General features: G+C 42.2%; 1 long non-coding RNA gene across 1 annotated transcript; it reads right to left on the bottom strand.

Annotated features, from left to right (window-relative positions):
- Nucleotides 1-10,069: 10,069 nt before the first annotated feature.
- LOC134141066 (uncharacterized) lies at nucleotides 10,070-18,485 on the bottom strand. The gene is made up of 3 exons (XR_009958528.1): nucleotides 18,248-18,485; nucleotides 12,475-12,977; nucleotides 10,070-10,953 (listed from the first exon to the last, which is right to left on the bottom strand). It is a non-coding gene; the product is annotated as an uncharacterized LOC134141066 (long non-coding RNA).
- Between the last annotated feature and the right edge of the window lie 1,166 nt (nucleotides 18,486-19,651).

The raw sequence follows: 19,651 nt of genomic DNA, 5'->3' as shown, positions 1-19,651 counted from the left end.
TGGACTTCCACTCTATTTTCCAGTCTGTCCTGTAGTTGAGTCATGTTGTTATTACTGATTTAACTGATGTGCAGTTTAAATTATTATACTTATTATTCACTCTCTCTGAACTACATCTGTTTACTGGAGAGGCTGCTCTGTTGGCCTGTCTGTAGAATGGCTCTATATTGCTATAAAGAAATAGGACAATTTACTTCTTTATACAAGCCTGCCATCTAGGCAAATCTTTGCTATACGTTACTATAAAAAGGTTAGTGTTTGCTTTGGTCTCTCTTTAAGCTTGGTTTTACCATTTCATTTATGCATGTGTATTTATCTGAGCAGTCAGTACTTTACTATTTATAGAGAAGAAAATAGGCCCTGTTCCTGCCACTTATCTTCTGACCTGAGTGAAAGCAGTTTAGGCCAAAACACTAGGCCTGGCTGAACAGCCTCTTTATTTTATTCCAGTGATCTGAAGGGAATAAGAAAGCTAACAGTTGGAGTCTTTCCTTCTCCTCTACTCTTCACCTCTCCCAAAATAGCATATGGGCACCAGAGCAGCAGAACAGCCCAGCGCTTCATCTTAAAACCTCAGGCTGAGAATGCCTCTGGGGGAATGAGAAGGTATTGCACTGCTGTAGTCTGATCCCCCCCCCCCCCACCATTGGAACAAGTCCTGTTGGCAGCCAAAGCTACTCTAATTTACACCAGGGGCTAACCAGATACTAAACCACTTTTGAGATTATGGTACTATAGAAGTACCTTAAAACCTCCTCTGGTTTCCCCAGTGTGACAGATCAGCAGTGACACAGCTGAGGAAAGATATGTTTGAAGAGGAGATTGGAAATAAGAATATAACTGACTGGGAGGGGAGTTTCAAGCAGAAAGGAATGGCATAGAAGAGAGACCATGAGGAGGAGCAGATACAGAGGAGACATCCAGAGTCAAGTTAAGTGGTGGCAGGCATTTAGAGTACTTGAGCAGATACACAGGAGAAGGACTGGGGTAAGTTGTAAATTGAACATAAAATCAAGCAGCTCTCATACAAGTATATTGGCTGTTTTACAGTGCTTCGCTCAACAATATTATCATGCTGTTAGCCCTATTCTCTAAGGGTAGGGAATGCTACCTACATCCCAATAAGCAAACTGACTCTGTTCTTCAGTTCTTGTAGCAAGGAGTGTCGTTAGTCCACAGTCTAGCCCACCTCCATTTTTTGGGGGGGTGATGTGATCTGACTCAGGTTATACACTCGAAGGATGCACCTCCATGCCTGGCTGCCAAGCACCCAGGAAGGAGGGAAGGCCATGGAAAAGACTTTGAGGAGTTGCATGCAGCAGCAAAATGTGTCTCATGCTAATTTGGTGACAACAGGTGCTTGTCGTGCAAATCTCTACATTCATCTGCAGCACCATCACCTGCAACTACAAGGGACTTGTCCACAGCTGTTCTGCACATTTCACGGATGCAGAGCAAGGACAGGTCCCTGTCCCAAAGCATTTACATTCCCAGTTAACAAGGAGGCTGAAGGTAAGATCAAAGTGTACAAGCAGAAGTATAACAGCAGGTCACAGGTGTGCAGGAAAGCCACATTTCTGTATCCCAGTCTGTTGAATGCAAGTCATCTGCTCTACCAAAGTACCCTTTATCTGAGGCTGTGAACCCATAACTCTCACGGGTTGGAGCAGAATCACTTTCAATCCTTGCTTTTACAGGGATCCAAGCATCACCAGAGGAGCCAAACTAAATCGGGCTCTTTCTGTTAGCCTGCGATGTAAGGATATTTTGCTCCAAACATGGGGCATCTTGCTGCAGAAGAGGCTTCTGTTCCAGACTGCGCATAGCCTGACCCAGATAATCCAATCAATGCTCTCCTCACCCTTAATGGCCGTTTTCCCTGGGCATGAGCTAAAGAAAAGGAATAATTTGGGTTACTGCTTAGATATGCATATGATGGCTATCGAATTTATAAAGGAGATGTGCAGGATTGCTAATTGAAGTCTGCCAGAATAACCCATCACAGGCTGGCTGAAATAAGGTATATGCAGCTCTCTGCACGTGTAGTTTGTGAATTCCTGATTGATTTGAATCAACTAGGAAGAGGATGACTATAGAAGTAGTCATCAGGCCCTATTCCCCAAGATTATTTCATTTGCTCATCACTAACTCTGAGATACATCAGGAAAGATTCATGAGTAGGTTATGTAGGCTTCCTCAGCCCCCTATTTTGCTCAGCTTTTCATAAATTCTGCTCCCCAATGGAGTGGTTTTTCTTTTTTTTTCTTCTCTCTCTCTTTTTTTTCTTTCTTTCCCCAGAAAGCAAAAATTGTAGCAAGACCCTGCTGCAGGAAGCTAGGTGCGTGCCTGATCTGTGCCTGCAGCCTTCGCACTTCAGATCAGGATTTCTGTGCTGATTGCTAATGCAAGCAGCAAAGATCTGGGGACTTTTGCAAGAGGACACTGAAGGTCTGAACCTATTTCCTTTATCCATCCTAATGTCTGTCAAGTGAAAGTGCAGAATTGAGCTATTTTCCCACATAGTCCAAGGCAGCAGCTTTTCATCACTGATTCTGCGTACCAGCATGAGCCGGATCATCATAAAATGCAAATCATCCATCTTCCAAAAACACAGGTTTTTTAAGTGCCTTTTTGAAAATCTTTCCCTTGTTTCTTGCTTGTAAGTTTATTTTTAAGTTACTGGGTATTTGTCAGTGCATGGAAGTTTATTCTTCTTTTAGTTACACTGGTGTAACAACAGCACTGAATGCTGATTTGTACCAGCAAGAGCAAAGCAAAATCTGCTCCTTCTCTCTGTCAGAGCATCAATCTTTAGCTCTGCCAAATATATCAGTTGTGCTGTTTGCCAGCATTCCCATCAGTACCGCCAGGAATAGGCCCCAATCCTGCCTAGTCAACTGAAAAACAAAAAGACCATTCATGTGCATAGTTATTCACTTGCATACATGCTTGCTGAGCTGCAGTCTATCTGGGATAGGCCTCCCTGATTTGGACGGTTCTAAAAAATGGCTATCCAGAACACTAGTATTTTGAACTCATTTGTTTAACATCTACAGAGCTGGATTCTTAGCTGGAGCATAGTATATACGGCTCAAAATGGCTTCAGTGTGCCTTCCCTGCTTTATATCAGTTGGAGAGTTTTTCCTGTATTTTTTTTCACTACCCAGCATAGTCTCATTTACCAATATGACACTTAATTTTAGTGCTGTGGAATTTACTAATATAAAACCCTATATACATTAGCAGGCCTTCTTTTTTCCAGAATAGCATTATGGTCTTCTCTAGTCATCTTCTTTTTTTCCCCTTCTATGCCACCAAAAAATTTCTTTTTATTATGTAGACTAAATCATAGAGCTATTTTTAATTTATGATTCTCATAACTCTGAGGAGGGGTAGAAAGAAATATAAATGCAATATAAAAGAGTTGCTGGTATAATGTGAAAATTGTCATAATGTCTCATCTAGGATTTTTGTGGTATAAAACTTTGCTGAAAGAATTAAAAACGTATGCTTGAGTGATTTTGTATTTAGCATTTTTAATTAGTAAAAGCTCAACAATAATGACATCGTGCTGTCTGATGAGATGAGGTCAGATGATATATGGCAATATGATGTGGCATTTTAAACAGGAATCACCTTATGGCAAGTCAGAGCTATTTTAATATCACATTGAAGAAATTACTTCTCAGGGAAAGTTGATTGGTTTCATAACAGAAGCAGCAGGGTTTTAAGGGCTCCTGTGTGGGGGAATGGGAACAGTGGGCAGCTTGAGAGCATCTCTATTTTTTTTCCCCTCTTATCTATTCACTTAATTTTTGTGTATGTGCATATTTCTTATGAGAAAGGTTGCAAGCATACTTAAGCAGAAAAATGACCTTACATGGCCTGAAGATTTTAATGCAACATGCCTTCCTAAGTGTGAGCAAATTCCTTCTCCCATTCCGCTATGGTTGTTCTTATAATGGCAAGGCAAGAATAGATAGACACCATAGATGCAATACTTTCTTAAGCAGTGTTGCTCCAGTAACCATCTTTGCTTTTCTTTGCCATTTCTCCTAGTACTCCCCTCACCTTGCACATCTTCAGATCCAGCTGATTGCGGGCTTTGGCAGTCCTTTTGCTGCAGAGTCTGTTCCACACAGCTGATCCTGCACTACAGTGTCCCAAAGGATTTGCTTGTTCAGAAGATGCTTTGTAGAACTTCTTTGAGTGGATAAATTGCAGGCCTTTCTGGGAAAATCTACTTAATATTTAGTTCATTGAGATTATTTGATTGATATTTATGAAGGGAAAGAAAAAGCTGATAATATTGATTCAAACTTAAACCTTAATTTAAGCTAAAGAAAACTCAGATTGTATTTATTAATGACATTGAACAGGGATGAGGACCTCACTGGTTAGTGAAGTGCATAACTCTTTCTCTGAGAGACTAATCAAGCCAAGATTTAGACACTAGGCAACAGGTTAATGAGAGCTAATGAAAAAGAGAAGGCGTTCCTATATAGTTTTCATCACATTAATGTTTGTTACTGGAAATTCAAGATTGTTGAACTTTCTTTACCAGTCTAATATGGCCCTAAATAAGGCAAATAAAGAAGGGATATTTAGGTCATAACAGCTGGTTGCATCTCTAGAGGAATCACTGCTGTTATTTCCACAGCCAAAAGTGTCTGCTGTGCTGACCAGAACTAGTTTGTATTATTCTAGTTAATCAGTTTTGCCTAAAACTGTCTTCTGGGTTTGTTGCATTCTATTTCATTATAGGTATGCCTGTAAGATGGAAAGCTTTGATGAAATATTTAATAGATATACATATCAAAAATCACAATTCATTTTAAACTGAAGTGTGTGTTTACAGTAACACCCACTGCAGATATGAAGACCATATGGCAAGAATAGGATCTTGGTTTGCTGGCCTGCAGGGAATAATTTAGCAAATCATTTGCAGAATCACCCATTTTTCTGTCCAGTGTGAGTTAAAACCACATTCTACTGTATTCATTTTCAGTTATGCTTTTACTTTGCTAGAGACTGGTGGGCAAGAAGGTTATGAATATGGATGAAAAGGTGATTACTGTCAGGACAAGCCAGCCTGCTTCTGTAGGGTCAATAGAAGGGGCAGCTTTAACTATTTATGGCATACAAGCTATCAGTTGGAGAATTATATGCTTGCCAGGCATTTTAAAAGAACGCACCGGCACAGTATTTTTTTCTTTGGGGGAAACAGTTGGATTAGCAGCACCTCAAGAGAATAGGAGACATCAGAAAGAGACTAGCAGAGCAGTATTTTCTAGGTGTAGCAGTAGCAGATTCATTACACACAGTTTCATAAAAACTTCAGGATACGTTGGGATGATCTTTAGTCAGCAGGCGCATGGACTCCCATGTGTTCAACATTCGTTAAATTATCTTAAAACACTGCAAAACACACATTAGCCAACTGCATACACATTCTTGGGGCTGTCCTTACCACCTATTTCATGAATAGCTCCATCTATTGCAGATGAATGGAGAGATTCCTGCCGACACAAACTCTGAGGCAAACTGCACATGGACTGTTTTATCATTTTGACACTTTTGAGCAAATCTAGATGACACAAGAATCCCAATTCAAGGGCATTTTCATGCTGGTGAGACTAAATTCTAAACAAAAGTTGTGAGTAGATAAAATGATTGAGGTAATTCCCACATGATCAGAAGCAAAAGGACTTTCGAATAAAAACAAAGGGGCTTCCACAATGTTGGGTTATCTGCAGAGCATGAAGCAGGTATGCACTGTCTACAGTCACAGGCTGCCTTGTTTAAATTGTCCAGGAGAGTCTACGAATACCTCTCACCTCTGCTGAGTTTCACTATTCTGCCACATTCTTGTAGTTGAATAAAATTCTGGGGTCTTTCAATACACATACGTACAGCATGGGTACACAGCAGTAGTGGGGAGACAACAACACCATCTGACTACCGTTGTTAATATCAGCTTCAGTATTTGGGGATGCTGTGCATTTTCTGCAGGAAAAGCTTTACCATAAACAGTGCTGAACTGACCATATCAGGCCACTGCAGGGACATCACCAACTCAGTCATGATTTTGCCTTTGCCACTAGCTGCTGTAGGCCAGATTTCTCCTCCTGGGATCCTGGAGAAACATCCTAGAGCTTTCCACCCACTCACCGTGAGTTGCCTTTAAATACAGAGACATTTATTAACAGTGTATTTTGTCTTAATTTTTCATGTATTCCCAAGGCTTATTTTCCACATTCTACTATTCAACATTAGACATTTCTCAGGTACTCGCATGTGCATCAGCTCAAACACATAATGGAGAACAGAGGAACCAACATAGTGGACATCTGTCATGGAGTGGTCGTTCAAAAAGTGTGCTGTGAGTCTGGATGGTCAGGAAAAAAGCAACATGAAAGAAAATGCATGACAGCAAGAAATAGACTGAGGACTGTACTCCTAGGGGTTGTAGGAGATTGAGAGGTAGCAACAGCAGGTAGATCATGAGAGTTCACCTATTTTGCAGCTATTTTCCCTCCTGCCCTCTTTGGTATACAGGTAGACTGAAAGTTTTTTGGATCAGGGACTGTCTTTTATTCATTGTTGGTATTATACATTGAGCTTGTCAGTATTCCTACAAAACAGATAATCATTCAACAAATGCTATCATATATACGATAAGGTTCAAAATCCAATCCCTTTGAGACCCTCGGTCCCTAGGTAAATTGAAAAAAAAACTTCTTATTAAAATTTAACTATAAAGACAATAAAGAAGGGAGGGAGATGAGTTAAAGCTGATTATATGGTCTGTAATTTCTTTCTTTGGTAATAGCGGAAAAGAAAAAAAAAGAAATCGAGTGATGTCTTTTACTGAGAAGATCATGTTTATAATAAGTGATCTCATTAACATAAGGAGAAATTGAGTAGGAAATTCTCCAGTGTATAGTTTGACTGGTCCTATGATCTGTTGTTCATCCATAAGCTGATTGCTCGGGACACATCGGAATGAGAAGAGCTGAGGTTAACTGCATTCTGTAGAGAGCTCACTGTGCCCTTGCACAGTGAATTCAGCAAACTTTATGCAAATGTCTTTTGAAAATATTTGACACAAGGGAAAAAGCAATATGATACCGTCCTGGTGACAAAGAAGGACTTTTGAAATTTCCAGTTAATACTTAAAAGCATTTTGTGGTCTGACTAGAGTATTGGCCAATTATTTGCCAGGTCTTCTTGTTTCATCCTGAAGGACAAAAAGTCACAGAGATGCATAGTTTATGCTTTCTTTCCCCTCCAGCTTTTGCAAACAGAAATGGACACAATAGCTTTGAAAGATATGATGTTTCCTGCTTTAAAGCAACATTTCCCTCCACCCTCAATAGCTATCTTCTGGAATATGTTTCTTTTTTTTCCTTAAAGAAGAGAGGGACAGAACTGGTGGACAAGACTGCTTGTATTATTCCTCATACATTGCAGAGCCACACACACGATGAAGAGGAGGAGAGGCACCGGATTAGTGGAGCATAGGCACTCCCATCACATGAACCCTCTGAAAGGCAGCAAAACAACCTCTTCCACTTTGCCCCGGTCAGAAAACATTAAACAATGCATTAAGCATAAGTGTGTGCAGGAGGAAAGAAGTCTACACGATGTAATATAACCTGCATGAATTAGTATCAGCAACTTCAGAGCTCTAATCACAAGAATCACAGGGTTATAGAACATAGTCATTAACTGAGATAGCAATGATGTCATTGATCATTTTACAGTTGCTTCCTATGCAGTTTTATAATCCTATGCCATTTCCATAAAACAAGTTCTGAGCTGTCTTATCATAGCTAAGCCATTTGGTTCCATCTCTGCAATACAGCTGGTTAATTTTTTACATTAGCAGCACTTAGAATGTATGGTGCCTAGAAACTTCCTCTTGAAAACATTGTATGAAAAATGCCCTCCATTGTAAAATAAATTTAAGAATGCCATTGACTTATGAAAAGTACTGTGCTGCCTTATCGGCTAATTTAAAACTTGAACTGCAGCCATTTTTAGCTTTAACCAAATCAATAAGACCGTACGCTATATCAGTCATGGCCCGTTTCAATCTTTGAGGCCATTTTGGCATCCAGTAACAACGATGCCCACAGCCAGGGAGGCTGAGTTCATCCCCAAAGATCCTTTATGATTTCAGTGGGCTTTTCCTATTGCTGCAGTCTTGAACTGTCAGGTCCTAAACAGGTCACGAGTATCTTAGATAGAACAGGGCAATAAGCTGGCATTTGGATCTAGTTTACATTTGAGCTGATACTTATTTCAAAAGCACTAGTGTCACTAGATGGAAATGGTAAAACTGGTGATGATGTGAAGAGGATGGAGATGTTCAATAAACATTTTTGTTCTGAATTTGGAAACAAGTAGAATCATGCACTGATGTCATGAGGACAACGCGCTTTCCATCCCATTAGTAACCAGGGAGGCTCTTAAACAGCATTACTAGAGATAAACATTATTACCTTAACAGGTCCAGATGACCGTCACTGTCACATCCGAGGCAAATTGGCTAAAGAGATCTCTGGCCCACTCCCTCCAAATCTTAGAAGATCACAGACATTTTAGAGGGCCAGAGAAATGTTGCATTTGGGTAAATCATTAAAAAAAAAAAAAAAAAAAAAAAAGCCAACAACAACTAGGGCAACCTAAGTCACTCTAATCCAGGTAGCTTAGCAATTCTGGACAAAGTAACCAAATACCAGTATAGAAGTCAGCAAATAAAGAGTATCAGTGTAAATAATATGAGTCAACATGATTTTATGGGGCAAAAAAATCTTGGAATAAAAACCTGATTTTTTCTTCTCAGATTATTGGTTTGATAAATAATAGCAACTAAGTAGATGCAAGATACTTGTCTTTCATAGATTGCTTGGTCATTTGTAAAAAGTCTTATTATAAATTACCACAACAGCTAATAACATTAAAATACAAGATAAATTAATTAAGAACTGACAATCTGGCGAGTCTTAAGTAAAATACAGCTCTCAGGAAAGACTCAAAAGGAAAAAAAGGCATAACGGGGTTCTGGGAGGGCTGATACTGGAGCAACACCAGTCAGCTTTTCTGAGATGAGTGGTTTGTACGGTTCGTGTAAAATTCGGTCCAGTTAAAAAAAAAAAAAAAAAAAAAAAAGAGAACCTCAGTTTGCAGGAGCACCAGATGAAGCCAGTGTTGTGCCACTGTCTGGTCTGTAGCTGGGTTGGCCTGGGCCCAAATCAAAAACGTGCCGTCATATAACCAGCCACCAGCTCGTCCCTGCAGGTACACGAAACACGGATCATGTCCCCAGGCGGGTGCAGGGTCGTGTGGGACAGCCGCCGTCCTGGGGAGAGCTGGGGGTGAGAATGGGCCGGGAGCACGGCCGAGGAGCCTCCCTCCCCGCTGTGCCAAAAGGGGCACTTGCCGTCCTGGAATGCGGGAGCGAGCTGATCCCAATGACTCCCCAGCTGCCTGCAGACCGGGCACCCGCAGGGCCCTCGATTTCCCCTCTGCTCCTCTCCATCCAGCAAATCACCCGCTGGCTAGAGACAGGCTGTATCCTCTCACGCTTCGGTCTTGGAAACCTCCCAGGCCTCCATGCCTTGATCCAGCTCCGAGAACCTGTGGGAGCTTGGAGTTCAGGATTCTGGGTTTTAGTCATCAGGACAGTTAGACTGGGATTATTTAGTAAGGCTGAGTACTTCATTGATGCTCGACCACTTTTACTGGATAGTATAAAAATAGAAAGCTGAGAAGTAAATATTGACATGTTGATACCATTTTACAGTGAGATTTCACATCCCTGAGAACTTGCCCTCCAAACTGCTCTTTTGGAAGAAGGGGAGGAGAGACTCTGAACGCCCTAATGGAAGTAAGAGTAGGTCCCAGGAAATCTGTTTGCGTTAGTAGAGGGTCTGACCATTTGCTTTTATTCTGTCTCACAAAATTTCTCTCCTGCCTAGTAGTAGTTACTGTACTATCCATGAAGGATTACCTTCATTAAGCCATTAACATGGGAGGAAGAAAAAAAGAAAAAGCAGGGGCATGTGGGAAAGGCTTTGAACACTAAATTCACTCACCAGATAGACAGCAAAGTATGTATTTAGTAAGATACTTAATAAAAAGTCTATCTTATGGCAATTCAGCTTACTACTCGTGGATACCATCAAAATTCATAAATTTGCTATCACATATGAGAGGATTTATTGGCTGCAGACCGCTACATGGTCCTATTACGTCTCTGCTGCTTTGGAGTATAGTAGTAATGATGCTCAGAAAAGCCACTTGTTCAAGTGAAGGGGTGAACCCATGCTGACTCCTGTGAGGCCAGTTTTCACTCTGTGTCCTCTTCTGTCATGGACATGCATCACGTCATGCTCAGAGACAGGTTTGAACATGGTCTTTGCTATTAGAAGGGAAACTCAAAGCTCCTGGCCTAAAATCAGCACTGCTGGCTGTGGTTTGGGTTGCAGGCTGGTGCAGCACACCAGCCTTTGCTGTGCTCTTGGCAGGAGGCAGGACGGTCAAGTTTACCATGGCTCCAGCTGGCCTAGGACCTGCTTGTAGTAGATGGCAGCAGGCAGCCACAAGCCAGCGGAGCAAGAAAAGCCAGTCTAAGGTGAGCAAGAACTCCATGGCGGCTCACACGCGCTCCAGCAAGCTCTGGCTCTCCTGGGCACCACAACAGCCGCTCCCACCAGACAAGAGGACATCTAGGGAGTAGAGTGTCTCTGACCACAGCCAAAGCGAATGCCTAGAGAAAAACATAAAAATATGTGCACTTACCTGCTCTGGGTATTCTCCCAACTGCCAACCCTGTGCAGCTCAAGGACTTCCTGAGGTTTATGTGGTTTCTCTGCTTAAATAGTCTTTTGTGAATTTGTCCAGCCTTTCATTGAACTCATGATGATTTTTATCATCCACAGCATCCTGTAGAAAGAAGTTGCACAAATGAGCATATAGCATTGCGCTGAAAGCAAAAAAGTATATGGGGCCAATTTTTGCCTGTCATGAACAGCGTAAAGTAGGACAGGGTATCAGTGAAGGCGGAGGGGAGGGAGGAACAGTATAATTGAAGGGCTCGCTTTATTTGAAAACTACTATAAATCAGCTTGCACTGTGTTTTCCTTTGGGTCTTTACGCAGTTACTCCAATTTCTTGGCACTGAGCACTAATGATTCACCTGAGCTGAGTCACATACAAGGTGATGTGGCTCTGGAAAGCCTCCCACAGCATTGATGTGCTCAGCAAAGCTGGAAGGGGAAGACAAAGGATCATGCAGTTGTGAAGCCTTCTAGGAAAAAGGAGAGGCTTAAAAGAAGCTCAGCAGCAGCCTGCAGAGATTGCAGCCATAGGCTTTACAAATGAAGCTTATCTCCTTTGCTGGAGAGAAGCAGCTTGTAGATACCTAAGACTTGAAGAGAAGTTCATAGCTAGCAGGATGAGATTTGAGCACAGGAGTGGGGAGAATGGATTTCCACAAACAGGACAGAAGCCGAGGAGCCAAAGAGCAACACAGAAGTGACTCAGGAACCTGACTTGCTGCATCAGGTATAGGGCAAATAGTATAGGCCAGAAGGACAAGTGAAAAAGTAGTTAGGAAGGCAAAGGTATGCAAAAGCAGCAGAGGCAGCATCACATGATGTATAGGAAGCAAGCTGATGGCCACTGCTGCTCGTGGCACTGCACATTAAAACACAGAGTGCAAGGTCACGTAGCACTCAGCAGCACCCATCTGCTTTCAGCCAAGTCACTGCAGCTCTCAGCAGGGCATGATGGGCAAAAGCAAGAAGTTGCAAAGTTTTGTGCAGGGTGGGATGGGTAAGTCCAGTAGCAACTCCCCTCACCACTGTTGCACAGCAACATTACAGCCTAGACTGAGTATAATGAAGAGGCTTTTTCTGGCCAAATAGCACATCATTTGGCCAGCCAGTGGCCATTCATAATATACAGCTGTTACCATTATCCATCCTGTCTTGGTGAACCTCCAGAAATCGCTGCTAGTATACACCGCATGCAATCTGTGTCCTCTCAAAGTTGAATCGTAATAGCTTAGTTAAAGCATGAGCATGATGCTGGGCAGGACATGAGCTGTCAGCCCCGCATGTGCCTGGACAAATATTCACATACATATATCTGCTGAATGCACAAACCCACCCCAGCTGCAGGTGGAAGCGCATTAGCTCCCAAAACTCAGCAATTTGCGGTTGAGTCAATGCTTTGAATAGGCAAAACCCAGCCTGGCCTCGGTGACATCAACATTTCTGCTTCAGTTTTCAAAATCTATGTTACTTGAACCTGTTTATCCTACATCTATGTCCACCACCTGATTAAATCACAAGTGAGCCAAAGAAGAATCAAAATTATGATACACGCCTAGCAATTCTTTTTAAGGTATTGAAACAGTTTGCCTATAAAAAACCATACATGTTCTCCCCAGAGTTAACCTACCTTGTCTCGCATTCAAAGTATGTGCCCAGTACCTCCCACAAAGTTGGTCTTCACTCAGTAAATTGCAGTTTTAGCACATTAGGCACGTATTTTAAAATTTTATATGCCAGGCATCTACCTTAGATTCAATATAATTAAAAGTTCATTGACAATGGTGAAGATAGTGATGTGGAAATATTGCTTTGATATGGCTTGAAATGGCTATTTAAAGTAGATTGAGTCAGGAAGCCTGAGGTATAAGGCCTAGGGACATATTCAGCTGGTCCAGGTTCATCCAGTCCTCTTCCTGCTCCTTCATGTTGACTCAGCTGCTCTGAAGACTCAAGCAGTGGAAAATGGCAGGCCCAGCAGCATAGGTGGCATCTTGGGCATTTCCATTTGAGTCATCTGTTAGTATGCTCGAGTGAGGAAGATGGGTCAGGTGTGGAAGAGAGACAGGAATAAAGACCAGATTCCTGCCAAATCTCACAGTCTTGTTGAAACACATGACATTGCTGGAGCTTCTGAAAAGAGAAGGTTGCGAGAATTTAATATAAGCAAGACTTTCTTCTTTTCCCTTCTAGTTTCTTTCTTAGAAATAGCTAAAGAGATTTGGCTTAAATTATGGGCCTGAGGCAAACAGAGGATGGAGGATTTTAACTCAGATGACTAAGCCTTAAACAGAATATAACTAAGTGAAAATGGACTTATAAGAGGAAGTTGCAAGTTGCACTGCCAGCCTCATCTATAAAAGCTATTATGTTAACTGAGCTCAACATTTTGTGGTTTCAGTCCTCTCCAAAATTTGTAATAGGCCATGGAGTTTTTTCTTCACATATTTGATCACCTCCAGAGATATCCATATTTAGAAAGTCATTTGGACAGTACCTAAATGAAATAAGGGAATTTGATTTTCCCTTGTGTACAATGTACTTTCTTTCTAAGTTCCCACTTTTGCTATTACTCCTTGTTTCCACACTGCTTCTTCATAGGGTAGCATAGGAATACCACAATGATTAGTTTTAAATAAAAATACATAAATATTTGCATATATTAATTGTGCTTAATTGAAAAACCTTTGAAGAATCTTTGAGAAGGTGAACTCTATTTTCTGCAAACTAAATAACACATTGTAATGTAGCTCACCAGGGTAAAGATGGCTTATACCTGTCTATCCATCCTGCCTTCCAAAAATGAATACAAAAATTCTTATTATCTCTTTTATGCTGATAACTGTGTCTGCATGAAGGAGGGAGAGAGGTAAGGAATTATCCTTCATAGTCATGCTAATATAGTTAACGAGAAACAGAAATGGTTATTGCTTTTTCTCCCAGATAATTGCACAGAGGATGCAATACAGAAGTGAAATAACAGTAGAGAATGCCTTAAAAATGAGCCCTCCTGTGGATGTCATCTCACTATGGGACAAATGGAGGATCAGTTCCAGTCATATCAGTCACTCAGCATCACCACATTTGATTTTCTTACTGCTCAGTATTTCATATTCCTCTGCTGAAAACCAAATGCCTTCAAATTTCAGGTCACTTTCCCTTCCTCATTTCCCTTTTTTAGTACAGTCTTCCTTACAGGTGATACAAAGCTTAACTACTGCCCGAGTTGAGCCTAGTCCTCCATTATCTTCAGGCAACCACATCACAAACCCCCATATATAAACTGATCAGGCTCTACCTTGAAAATCACCCTGGCCTTGTGTTCCTGTTACTCATCCCTACAGGGACACAGTTCCAGACATTTGTTGTAGAAACTGTCCCATTTCCAACCAAAATTTTTCATGGAATAACCTGGATCCACTGGTCCTGGTGCCAGCTTTGAAGCAAGAAGACGGTCACCTTCTTCTGCTTCCCCAGCCAATGACTCTCTGCTCCACAAGTGATACCACAGACAGCGACCACGGCCACCTTCAGCTTCATTTTGCTCAGCAGAGCCCAGCTGTCTCTCTCTGATTTTTTTCACACAAGAGAGGATCACAGACAGGAGTACTCTTTGCTGTGCTAATCAGTGCACTTCAGTCTGACACTGCAATGGAAATGGATATCTCTCCTCTTCCTCACTGGGGCTGCTGCATCCTGCCCTGGACACCCCTCGCTTGTGCTAGTACAAAATTTACAGTTAACACATAAGCAAAGAGAAAAACAAACAAAGAAAGTAAGTCTAATTTTAGCTCAGGTAAGGTCCTCAACAGAGTACCACCAGCCACACTAGCTTCAAGCACTCATCTTTCCGCTGTCTCTTTCTTCATCCATCGTCCTTTAACATGGAGAATCAGCCTGATGCCAAGATCCAGGTGACCCAGACTCCTTACCATGGCCTTCATCCTTCCTCATCTCTACTGGAAATCCACCTCCCCTTTACATCCTCAGAGTAAATAAGCCACTGGCAGGGCCATGCCACATTGGTAGGTCTTAGTCCTCCTGCATTTAGATGATGCACTGAAATGTTTTCTTTCACAGTTATTTCCGAGCATCAAGAGTCCGTTTCACGGACATAGAAACACGTAGAAGTGACATTTCCACCCCATGAGCTCACTCTCAGAGGCACTGAATTTTGTCCCGTTCTTTTACTCCTGCCACCACTTTTCACCAGGATGCACCAGCTCTCCCTGCACTGGCAACCATCTCCCAGTCCCCTCCTTGAGGAGCTGCTCCAGTAACTCTCCTCAAGGCCAGCGCTTTCCCATGTTCTCATGTTCCCTCAGCCACTTCCTTATCCATTGAAAATACTTCTACTAATTCCCATCTCCGTAAGTAATTTCCTGAACAGCACTTTATCAACTGCTCTGAGAGACGGGGCAGGCAATATATAAATGCAGCAAGATCTTACCTGCGAAATCAGTTCTTTTATCAAAGAAAGCTAGCAGGTTAGGCTCGCGTGGTCGCCTTCTGGTAAACTCTATTGTACGTTATCACATTTTCTATTTGCTTCCATGTGTATAAGTATCTGAAGGGAGGGTGTCAAGGGGACGGGAACAAACTCTTCAGTTGCCCCGTGTGACAGGACAAGGGGCAACGGGCAGAAACTGAACCACAGGAAGTTCCGCCTGACCGTGAGGGGGAATTTCTTCACTGTGAGAGTGACGGAGCGCTGGACCAGGTTGCCCAGAGAGGTTGTGGAGTCTCTTTCTCTGGAGATATTCAAGACCTGCCTGGATACAACCCTGTCTACCATGCTGTAGGTGACCCTGCTGAGCAGGGAGGTTGAACTAGATGATCTCCAGAGGTCCCTTCCAACATTACTGATTCTATGATTCTATGTCAGTAGTTACTCGTCCCTTCAAAGTTTCTTCCAAAGTCTTTCATCCCGCTGAGGTTAGATTCATCTAACCTGATCTCACCCTTTCCCTCTACTTGTTTTAAGTTTGTGCACACAAATGGAGTATATTAGGAGCCTAATACTTGCCCTTCTCTGAATCAGAGCGTATGCACTACCTTCCACCACTGCAGAAAATTTCAGCAGGGTTTTGCCACATGCATTTTGCAGAGAACAGTAACAACTAAAAACATCCTGCGAGCACGCACGTAGTACACACGTGCACACACAGAGTCAAGGTTTCAGCAGACTTTCTGCAAAAGGAAATGGGAAGAGAAAACCATGTCCATGCAGGGACTTTGCTGGAGTGGGGTAGTTGGCTAGCTGAAGAAAACCAAAGCACAAAGGTGCAGTGGGAAGGGTGAGGAAGGAAAGTACATATTCTGCTGTCCAGGCAATGGTACGTAATATGTTGTAACTAGCCACCTGTCTGCCTGTAATATTCATTCAGCTTCCTACCATATTTTCATTAACCACTCAGGAGTCCTTAATTTGTTTATCTGCTTTTGAGACAGGGGAAATTAACCTTTTCCCATTTTGCAGGGGGAAAAATATGGCACAGATCTACAATACTAGATTTTGTGTCGTATAATACCATAATAACATAAATGCACATAATAGCAATGTAATGGCTATTTTAAAACCTTTTGCTGCACTCTTCATTATGCATCATTTTTCACAGTGCGGTGAAAATCAAACTATCTCAGTGCAGGAAAATTGTTTACTATTTCCAGATGTATAAAGTAGGTTTTTGTGGCAAAAAGAAGAGCTCTACAACCTCAAAGGTGGTTTAACTTACCTTTCTTAGTTAACAAAATGCAGTTATAGTCAAAACATGCCCCTTACAGACATTACTATAATCTATATACAATATGCATTTTATCTCATTTCAAGATGTTTGTTTGCAATCAGTCTTCAGTTTTTAATATAGCTGACTACTTATGTTTATTTAATGTTATAAAAAGGTTTGCTCTCAGTTAAGTTCAGAGATTTATAGATAAGAACTGTGCAACTGTGTCACGGAAAGGCTCAGCCTCACAAGCTTTTCAGTGCTGTTAACTCCTATTAAAGTCAGTCTTTTATGTTAGCAAGCACTTACTGCTTGTGTTTGTATTTTCTCCCTCATCTAATATCTTGTGCTTCCAGCTACACCGACCTCGCTGGAGAGTTTTGGTGCTTAGCTCATGATATCATCATTCTTCCTTAATGCAAATGGTAATACTACCTTAAATATACACTAGAGGATGCTCTTGGGTCATCAGTGAGAGACAAACTGCCTCCTGCTCTTTAAATATGCAGCAGTTCAAGACATGTTTCAAGGCTTAGAAAAGGTTTAGGTAGTGTTTCAAGGCTTAGGAAAGATAAGGAAAAAGCGTTCACCTAGGGACAAAAGTGTAATGTAAATGACAAAATACTGGCAAAACGACACCCCTCTGCTTTTGGAACTATATTGCTATTCTGTATACTATTAAAATATGCATGCATAGAGACAGGGATTTAGATAAGCCCAAGAGTTTGGGGGGTTGTCTGATTTATTTTTGATTATCTATTCCTTACACATTACATGGGACAAGCCGTAATATTGACGGAGAATATGGGTTATGGACCATGGAACATACAAATGTTAAATAAAGGACAGCCCTAAATCTTGATGTGCTGTGGAAGTTATTGGTGACAGCAAAGAACAAGGAAGAAAGGCAAGGAGGAAACCAGGGCTTGCTCTGCTTTTCTGCAAAACTCCCAATAAGGAAAGAGCTCTGCGCAGAAGGACCGTACCATAGCACCCATCACATCCCGGGCAGGAGCTGTTGAGCCCCCTCTCCAGCCTCTTCAAAAATCCCAAATTTGTGTCATGGATGTGTGTGTGTGGGGGGGTCTCCTCTCTCTGGCCACTCAGCACAGGGAAGGACCTCAAGTCTCCAGGCAGTTCTTGGGGCATCTCAGGGGCATTTCTGGGTGCAAGGTGCCCTTATACAACAGGGGCTTGGAGGACAGAGGCTACTGCACAGCAAAATGAGCACACATTTAAGTACCTGAGTGATCCTGTTGATCTAAGATTACTTCTGTGTGTAAAATAAAGACATGTAATGGTGCCTTCCCTCCCATTGGTAACATGTGAACTTCTGTAGAAATATGTGTTTATACCCAAACATTTGTTTATAATGGCAATAGTGTCTTGCTCTGCTGTGGCTTTATTTTGCTACTTTGAAAGACATCCTCTGAAAGCACCTTTTTGAGCAAGCCACGTAACTTTACAGTATGAGTGTCATTGCAGCGCACTGGAACAAACCATGAAACACCTGGGTACAAAAATGTAGACTGTCAGGTAGGATTCAAGCTAATAATAAAAAGGTATTTTTAAATGAAGAGCTTGGAATTTCAGGGGGAGTTGGAAAATTCAGGGGGATTTTTGTTTTTTTAAAAACAGCCCTAGCGTTCTCAAAACAAAAGAGAAAGGAAAACCCACCGTAAAAAGCCGCATTTGACTCACTGCAAACTGACGAGAGGAGATCATGTTCATAACAACCATGTTAGAAGTCCTGCATAGGTGGCATTTCAGGGGACCACAGCCCGTGAGCCTGCAGCCGGGAGAAGGCTTTCCCTGGAGCAAGGCCAGCATCACTCTCCATCCTTGATGGTCTGACAGCAACCCTTTGCAGTTCGTATGAGAAACTTTCTGTTCTTCGATCCTGTCTGAAGAGAAGGTTTTGAGGAAAGCCCCTTATGAAACTCAGGGACAAGCACACCCTGTTTTTCAAAGCACTGCTGGGGGCGCACCGGCGAACTGGTGGTGGCACTTGAGTTCAGCTGGCCTTTAGGGCTTCTTGGAGCCACACAAGGTAACGTGCTCCACTGGGGTAGGAGGTCCCAGTTCCCAAAGCCCTGCTGAGATGTCTCTGAAACATTTCTCATCCGTAGAACAGCACAAATGAACTAACTGTTCAAACAGTGCCAGAGCGCAGGAGCCAGGGACTTCAGTGATGGGGCAGAGGTAGGAGGTAGCTCCTCACTGCCACTGAGCGTCTTGGCCAGGACTGCTCCTGCACAGCATCCACCCCCAGCCACGGGGGGAGCCAAGTCCCTTTGTAATACTCCCCTTCTCCCCACATTTTTTCCAGCTGTAATGGCTATTTTTGTGTGCATACATGCATGGAGGATTTGGGGCTTCTGACAGGTCTCCTTGCCTTGCAGGCTGCAATTCAAGGTCTTGCCGCAGCGCAGAGATGATCTTAATCTCTCAGACTGGAAAGAAAACTTCTGCTCTGAACCTCAGAGTCCTCATTTGAATTTCAACCTTTTTCCACAGAAAATTCATATAAATCTCCAGATACCCCTTCCACCCCCAAAGTCGTGCTAAATGTTTGGCTTAAGTTGCTCCATGTGGTAACAAATCTCAAAGGCTGATTGTGTGGAGAAGCACTTCCTTTCATCAGTTTTAAATTTTCTGCTTTTTAATATTGACTGCACCCTTTTCCTTGCATCATGGGAAAGTAATGTTTAATGCACAGAGCTGGAAACAGCCCAAGACCACCGATTAGTTTTGTGAGGACCAGCAGGCTGCCAGCAGTTTTAAACAACTGTTGATCACCAACACCAACAAATTCCAAGCAGATTACCAAAAAAGGGCAAGGCCAAAACCCATTTGTAGCCTATAAAAACAGATTCCTCAACTGTTGTTATGGTGAGTAATTCAGCTTGTTTGCAGATGACAGGCAGAGCAGATCTGTCAGTTACTGACAGCAGGAGAACACCCGAGGCTTTCCGAGTTGCATCTTTTTCTTCCTTTTGCGCAAGTAGTTGCTAATGTCTCCACCAGCTTTTCCCGAAGAAAAAGCCCAATCAATTCTCCTTCATTTTGAAATTAAGCAAT

This window comes from Rhea pennata, chromosome 5 (genome assembly GCF_028389875.1).
Source record: "Rhea pennata isolate bPtePen1 chromosome 5, bPtePen1.pri, whole genome shotgun sequence".
Taxonomy (NCBI): domain Eukaryota; kingdom Metazoa; phylum Chordata; class Aves; order Rheiformes; family Rheidae; genus Rhea; species Rhea pennata.
The sequence above is the reverse complement of the archived record's forward strand: the minus strand, read 5'-3'. Positions and strand labels throughout refer to the sequence as shown.